The sequence below is a fragment of the Merops nubicus genome, unplaced genomic scaffold (genome assembly GCF_000691845.1).
Source record: "Merops nubicus isolate BGI_N331 unplaced genomic scaffold, ASM69184v1 scaffold12117, whole genome shotgun sequence".
In the NCBI taxonomy this organism is placed as follows: Eukaryota; Metazoa; Chordata; class Aves; order Coraciiformes; family Meropidae; genus Merops; species Merops nubicus.
Genome location: NW_008622318.1, coordinates 1,085 through 8,823, shown reverse-complemented (window position 1 = coordinate 8,823; position 7,739 = coordinate 1,085). Strand labels below are relative to the sequence as shown.

Here is a 7,739-nt window from a genome sequence, read left to right as displayed (position 1 = left end):
CATTCCTGAGACTCATGGCTGCAACGTGATAAGTAGAACTTTTTTGTCTCAGACCTGACAAACAGGAGAGTCCAATAAACTGGATAAGCTGCATGTAAACATGTGATCACCTGATGTAATTAGTTACCTTATTTATAGAAAGAACCTGGCCCACAGAGACTATTTCCCAGACAACTTGTTATTACCCTCAATAACAAAAAGAAGTATTGTTTTTAAAAGATACTAAATGTCTCTCTCTGATGTAATTAGTTACCTTATTTATAGAAAGAACCTGGCCCACAGAGACTATTTCCCAGACAACTCATTAGTTATTACCCTCAATAACAAAAGGAAGTATTGTTTTTAAAAGATACTAAGTGTCTCTCTCTATAAAACCAAGTATGTATCTATATAAATAAATGTGAATTAAAAAGTGTATAGTACCACCTGTACCACACTAATTTTTTTTTTTTTCATTAATTTGGTTGTTATGAACTCTGATAATTTGGACATATCTGCTAGGGCATTGTCCAGCTTTGTACTTATAAGCAGAAATCAATAAGACGACTTGTTGACTTTGGAAAATTTGGGTCAGACCCAGGATGTGCAGAACGCCTGAATTTCTGACTCCTGTTTCTTTCCCATGCATCGCTCACGCCTGCACTGCAGACAATAGTAACAATAGCCTGAATTCAATGTCCAGATTCATTATTAAGTGTTCAGATCTTTACACACATCATGACACATAGGGCAGCATCAGGGAAAAGAAAGAAGGCTGAGAACAACACAGCTCTAGTGAGAATCGCTTCATCCAATTTGGTCTTTAAAGAACAATAAATGAAGAGACATCTCTGGTGGGGGAAAAAAAATAATCAAAACACGGGTCTGAGAGGTTTCCGAGGAGTGAACACATTCAGCCCTAGCCATATGGAATGTGTTCAAAGGAGATGGGGTGAAAGGACAGACGCAATAAGGTGGAAAAAAGGAAAGCAGCACATCAGAAACATCAGAAGAGGATGAAGGACAGACCCATAAAAGCAGAAATGTGAATCTGTCTTCATGCAGGCACAAGTGAAGAATAATTCTGACATCTACATGCGGACTAGGCTTTCCCAAGAACACTGGGGAAGAGGGGGAAAAGAGCAACAGAAATAGCCACAAAAAAAAAAAAAGCCAAACCTTAAAGCAGGGTATACATTCTTCTCTGCCTTTTCTGGATCACCTTCATATCCTGCTCCTGTTGCTATTCTAGACAGAGATCACTGGGAAGTTCACATGGTGCCTTGCCCAAAGTCAGAGGCTGTAGAGGCAGGTGTTTCACACCAATCACTGCTGCTTGCCAGAAATTCAGCATGGGGTTTTCAGCCTGCTAAATTGCATCCTCAGGCCACTGCTTTCTGTGGGGTTCAAAGTCAGTAATCTCCAGCTCCATCTAGTTTACTTCAAGTGACTCGTGCAGAGCAGACGTCAGCAGAAATAGGTTAGAGTTGGGTTCAGGCGCTCGATTTCCCCCAGCTGGCTGAGATGCTCTTTGCCTTTTGTACTCAAGATCTGAGACATCAACTGGAAGAACGATTTATAGGATTTTTTTTCCCTCTTCATTTTTGGCTATAGAGAGCATTTACTCTACGCCCTGAAAAGGTATGTAACAGCATTACAACTGATATCTGTCAGCCCCTTTGTTAAAGGGAAGGTACAGCACTATTTTTACTCAGCTTGCAGAGTTACTGAATACTGCAGCATTCCTTCGAGGAAGCCGGGCAGACATGGAGCGAGCAGCAGAGCTGGAGGCAGCCTGAATAGACTACTACAGGAAGAAAAAGCCAGCTCAAACAATCTGTGTCACAAAACCCACAAGTTTAGCCTGTAACCTGACATGGCAAGACTTTTTGCTTACGCTCACTTCTTTCAAATCCAGTACTTCATACCCCAGTCACAAAGCTATATTCTATTCTCAGACACGTAAGCTTGGACTTGTGAAAATGCTAACTTCCTGCCTGGTTAAAAACAAAACAAAACAGGTTCATCATTCTCACATGTGATTTATATTGCCATAGGCAGCACTCCCTAAATATTCAGACCTTGTAACACTTTCAGGAAGATACACACACCTCTTTCCTACTCTGGAAGTAACCGCTCGTTTTCTTCACAGCAGATTCCTGCTACTTGCTACCAGCTTGAGGATTAATAAGGGCAAAAACTCAAGAACCTGACACGTACCAGTGAGTCAGTCCAGCAAGAAAAACAATTTAACATTCGCTCGTGTGGGTCAATAAACAGAATTGATGTTAATGCCTTTACCATGTAGAAAAACTGTTTCAGTATTGACGCTACAACTGAAATCTCAAATTGACTCAAGCTGTCCCACACAGAGATACAGCCAGGAGCCCAGCCCCCTGTGCAGATGTCCTTCAGACCAACACAACAGCACTCCCAAACCAAGTCAGAAAAGTCCACTTCAAGGAGAAAAATGCAGGTTTGGTCCCAACTCTTGCTGTAAGTCAGCAGGTTTGTGTTTTGATGAGAGCATGAGGATGCTGCCCACCCGAGATGCCGCTCAGACCTGCTGTAAGTACAGCCGGATGTCAGACAGGCTCGTGACAACTGCTTCCCCTTTACTACCCACACCTAAAGCAACCCTGAGAAACAGAGAGAAGGGGAGAATTATCAGAGCATTACACACTTGATGTAATAAACACGCTAGTCCTCCTGTTCCCAACTACAAAATCTGCAGGCGGCTGTGCAATCTTTCAGCACTGAGCTTGTATGTGATAAAAAGACACAAGGCAAGCTAAATGAAGGTGAATATGTTTACAAGATAGTGCCAAGATCTCCATAACAAACAGTCATTAGCAGATTAGTATTATGAATCTAATCCAATTAAGAATTTCCTTTGCAAATGCCTGGAGGAGCTGGAATTCCTCTGGGAAGACCTTTCCATGTTTTGAAAGCCTCCCATGAGTCATGCCTGCAGGTCTGACATACCAGGAAAGACCAGCTCCAGAGCAGCACCAATGGAGCCGTGCACCCCACCTCGAAGCAAGCTGCTGTGTCCTATGGAGCTCAAGGAGTCAACTCAAAAATGGACGCTGCAGCAAAAAAGTTCCACAAGTCCAGTCAACATAAAACTGGCACTTTCCCAAGCAAAGGGACAAAACAGCAGAGAACTTTCCTTATTAACAGTCTTGTACTGTGCCCTTTTAAACAGCTCCAAACCACTATGGCCGTTCAATGTAATGCCAGACCATACAGCAGCCACGTCTGAAGACAAAATGCAAGTTAAATATCCCCCTCCTTGATTTTACCAGACTCCTAATGCCTTGCTCCTACCATTTCAGGCTGATGTTGAGAACAGCAGCAGTGACCCACAGCTTGATCTGAGTGCCCAGCTCTTGCCTGTGCTGCAAAACCTGCTCGTGCTCAGCTTAACAGCACCAACACACACGCAGGCAGAGGTGGGAACTGTGGTTTACAAGTCCTGAAATTAGATTCACATCAAACTCTTCCTGTGAATGGTATTCTGGTGCCCTCAGCTTAAGCTCGTAGAGTTAGGCTGACCTTATCTGCCTCTGCATCGAGAGATTTAGGACAAAACACAGAGAGTGAAAGATCTCGTTGGTACAACTGTGCTGAAGAGACCTGCCAAGACCGATCATGTTACCACATCTGCAGACACATGCGCAGTGATCCTGGCGCTCAGAAACCGACCCGGGGCAGTCGCTTCCTTCTGGTTTAGAATCCAGACTGTGCTGGCCCCGACCCTACCAAAATATCAGAACCCAAGATACAGAAAACAAAAGTTGCTTTAAAAAAAGCAAAAAGTATATACTTAAACCAATATTGTTTTAACAAACTATCAGTTGCAATAGATACATTTGAAATCAAGGTTTGGAACAGGACAGCTTACTCTGATCTTCAATATGCTGTTATATCAAGCAGATTTTTGCCAGTTATTTAATTAAAAAAAAGAAAAAGCCCAAACAGAAAGCTTCAAAAACTAATGCTTTCTGCAGTTGAACTACAAGAACTTTTTTGAAGCTGTCAGACGTGCCAGTGAAATGTAATTGAATGTAGTGAAGTCCTGCTCCTCTGCAGCTGGCTGCAAGGCCTCAAGCTGGGCTCTCCTGCACCTTCCCAGACATCCTGCTACTCCCTGCAGCAGCAGATGCTTCAGACCATTCAAAGTTTCGAAAGCTTTACCTGAAACCCCCGAGGCAGCCAAGGATGGCCATTAAGGGAAGAATTAGCCGAGACAATAGACGGGCCGATGTTTCCCTCCCTTCACACAGAAGGGGTATTTATGTAAAAAAGACAAAGCCAGACCGAATGCCAAGATAAGGCAGGACATTTCAGACCTGAATAACGCAGGGAACGAGTTATTGATGTCCTACCAAACATAACTTTTTCCATTCTTTGCACTTAACGGACGTGACTCATAGAAACTACCCAAAACTCAGGCTGCTTTGGTTTCGCCTCCTCTTTGCAGAGACTTCTGTTACTCCCGTTCTACGACAACAGTGCTTTGGCAAAGACTGCCAAACGGGAGGGGAAATGGAGCCAAATGCTCCAGATATAAACACGAAGAGGCAAGTGTTGCAGAAAGTGCGCTGGAGCCAGCAGGCCCCAGCCCAGCCGCGGGGTGACCCCGCAGCTAAGGAAAGCCTTTTTGCCGGGCAGAGCCACGAAACTGGAACTGTCTGTTTACCGTAACGGGCAGCTGGTCAGCTTTAGGCAAGTCGGGTCACTTTGCCATGCCAGCAGAGCCTCACAGCCAGCAGGCATGAGGTTTATAAGGGACTTGAACAGCAGCATTCAGCGAGGTTAAGAGATTTTGGGCTCCTCCAGCCAGAAACTCGGGCAGTGAGACTTTGAAAAAACAGAGAAAAAGCAAACACAAAACTGTTCTGTGTTAGTTCTCCCTCCTGTTGTCGCTCCCCTCCCCCAGCTTAACTAAACTTTTCCTCTCCTAGGGATCTTCCTAATCCTTCAGCGAAGCTGTAATGAATTTGCAACATCGGCCACTTTGCAAAGTGATTTCAACGTGAATCAAGTTTACCACGAGCGCCAGAAAATACAGGGAATTCTAACAATCGCATCGCCAGGAGGAGGACACAAACGGGGAAGAATAGAAGCAGTGCTGGAAAATTGGTTTTCAATCACGTAAAGGAGGAGCGTGCACCATTCCCAGGGGCCTGGGCTGAGGCAGAACATCACAATGAAAACACACACTGCACCCCTACCCACAGCAGCAGATCCGGGGCAAACAGCGTAACCAAAAGCAGACTCAAGAGCTAAAACCTCTACGTTGTTTTCAACAGCTATTAAGGGGAGAAGAAAATATCTCTAAATTCAAACCTGAAGGCAGTCACCTGACTGTATCAAGCCAACCATGAGGAATATAAGTACCTAGATGGGGTTTTACCTTCCTGTCCCCCTCCCAAGGGGCCAGCTTACCCACAGGCAGGCTGGCAGCCCTCCCCGTCAGGCCACGGACGCTCACAGTACCTGTAGGAGTTTTACGCTGAACCAGCGATTCCGAGACGGAGCTGTGAGAAGAGCTGACACCCTGACAGATGAATTGAGAAGCCACTTCCACCCACATTAATTTAGGAGAGCAGTTGTTCCCACAGCGTATCAACAAAACTTGTTATTTGCCATCAGAGATGTGTAATACTATCAGACTCGGAAAGTTCTGGGGGTTTTGGCTGAGCACCTTCTGTTTTCTGAAGACAACAGGCTTTGGTGCTAAAAGGAAGGCAAAGTGTTGAAGTTTGAGAACCACACGCCTACCTAACGAAGCCAACTCGCTCCCTACAGGTTTAAACAACACAGCACAGAAAAGTCTTCGCTACACAGGAAGGAACAAAACTAGTTTATGGGCCACTGAGCTGGGTGAACTCCTGGGTTTGTCTCCAGCTTACTGCGTGACCTGGGCTGATCACACCCTTGTCATTCATTTTCTTTTATAATATGGCCTCTCTTACACAGCTTTAATCAAATCCCAGACTAATTAAGAGCTGCGCTTCTTTTTCAAATTTCTACCCCCCCCCCCAACAATAAATGTAACCTGGTACTAAAGCTTATAATAAATACCTGAAGAACAGGTAAGCTGTTGATGCAATTCAGCTAGGATGCCCCAGCAGTATATTTAAACTGCTATTCAAATTACTTCAAACAAGCATTGCGTTACAGCTGCTATTCTTGAAATAAAAAAAGGAGGCAGAAAGGAAGTTGCAAGTGCTGCTTTATGCCTAAGTTTATACCCAGAATGGAAGTTTACTTTAAGCAAGATGTAGGAGGTAAAGAGAAAAAACCAGGAGAACAAAACCCAAGCATCCCTTTGAAACAATCTGGCTCACTGGAAGGCGTTGGCTAAGCAACGGACAGAGGTCCACAAGCAGGGCAGAAGAACAAGGCCTAAGCCAGGGGCCTTCAGGCAAAGCCACTCTAGACTGTGTTACCTCCTGCAGCAGAGGCTGGGCTACTGCCAAGATGAGATACCCCAGGAAAGGCAGCAAACGACATGAGAAGGTGTAATCAGAATCGCTCCTTCCATTTCTGTTCTGAAGGGTGACTAGGTAGCCAAAGATATTTTTTTTGTCATTATAACACAACCAACTCCAGTACAGCCAAAGCTTTCCAGGTACCTGATTTACATGACTATTTCCCACCACCTACAAGAAACTTGCCAAACTAAGCCACGAAACTTAGACAGATTTAGCCACGCACAAAGCGGCCTCGTTTACAGTAAGGTTTAATTAGGATTCAGAGTCAACTAAGAAATTCTACACTGTTAGTCACAGCTCCTCTAGTTCAAAATGTGCAGCTTTAGCCATTGCTCCAGCCTCACTAAGAGAAGGCTCAGGATGTCTCTGGCAGCATCTGAAAGCAGACACTGACTTTTAAGCAATGACGCTCGAGAGAAGAAAAAACACCCTTAAATTAAAACCCATCAAAGAATGCTGCACCCCCCCCAAAAATTAATAATTACTGTCCTCCTGGTAAATATTAAGAGGATCTGCACCACCACCAGTAGCACTTCCTCAGGGTAGGAGGGATGATGTCATGGCTGCATGCTACAGCATTGTCGGGTTCGTCTGGCTACAGGCTGCTAACGGGACACTCCCTACAGAACTGTGACCGCACCATCGGCCTTCCTGCTATCAGCAATCAGTTTAATAAGTGCTCAGAGACCTACAATTACCATATAAACGCAGTATAACCACCGAGCAAAAGAAGAAAAGGGAAAAAAAAAACAACAGAAGGAGGGGAAAAAAAAAAGGCAAAGAGGAGACAGCTGTAACAGGGTGGCAAACAAAGCTCCAGAGCATGAAAGAGAGAAAGGAATGTGGTTAAAAAATCTTCCCTAAGGAAGAATACTCTGTACGCCCGAGCTCCAGCTGTTTGACTCGCCCTGCTCCCTCCTCCACTCCATTATCCACTCTGGCTGTGCTAATTTAACACAAACCACCCGCCTATGTCAACTGTTGAGGGAAGATTTGGGTAAGGCAGCCTCGGATGCGTCCGGGCTCCCAGTGGAGAAAGGGGAAAACTTTGGGGTGGAAAGTTAAGGTGCCTTTGGTGGGTTGACTTTGTGCCGAAAGCTGAGGAACCTGCGAGGGAAGGCAGCGAGTCCTTCCTCGCTGCAGCCTCTGCCGACTTGAGCTTTGCCACCGCCTCCACATGCACCTCATGACTCCCACAGGGCACCCAGATTTGCATGCAGAAAGATCTGCCTTCATCAACAAAGCCACGCAACT

At 45.1% G+C, this 7,739-nt stretch overlaps 1 protein-coding gene across 1 annotated transcript in view; it reads right to left on the bottom strand.

Moving 5' to 3' along the window:
* PHF12 (PHD finger protein 12) overlaps positions 1-7,739 on the bottom strand; it is a gene marked incomplete at its 5' end in the record, with an annotated part of 31,722 nt that overhangs the window by 22,973 nt on the left and 1,010 nt on the right.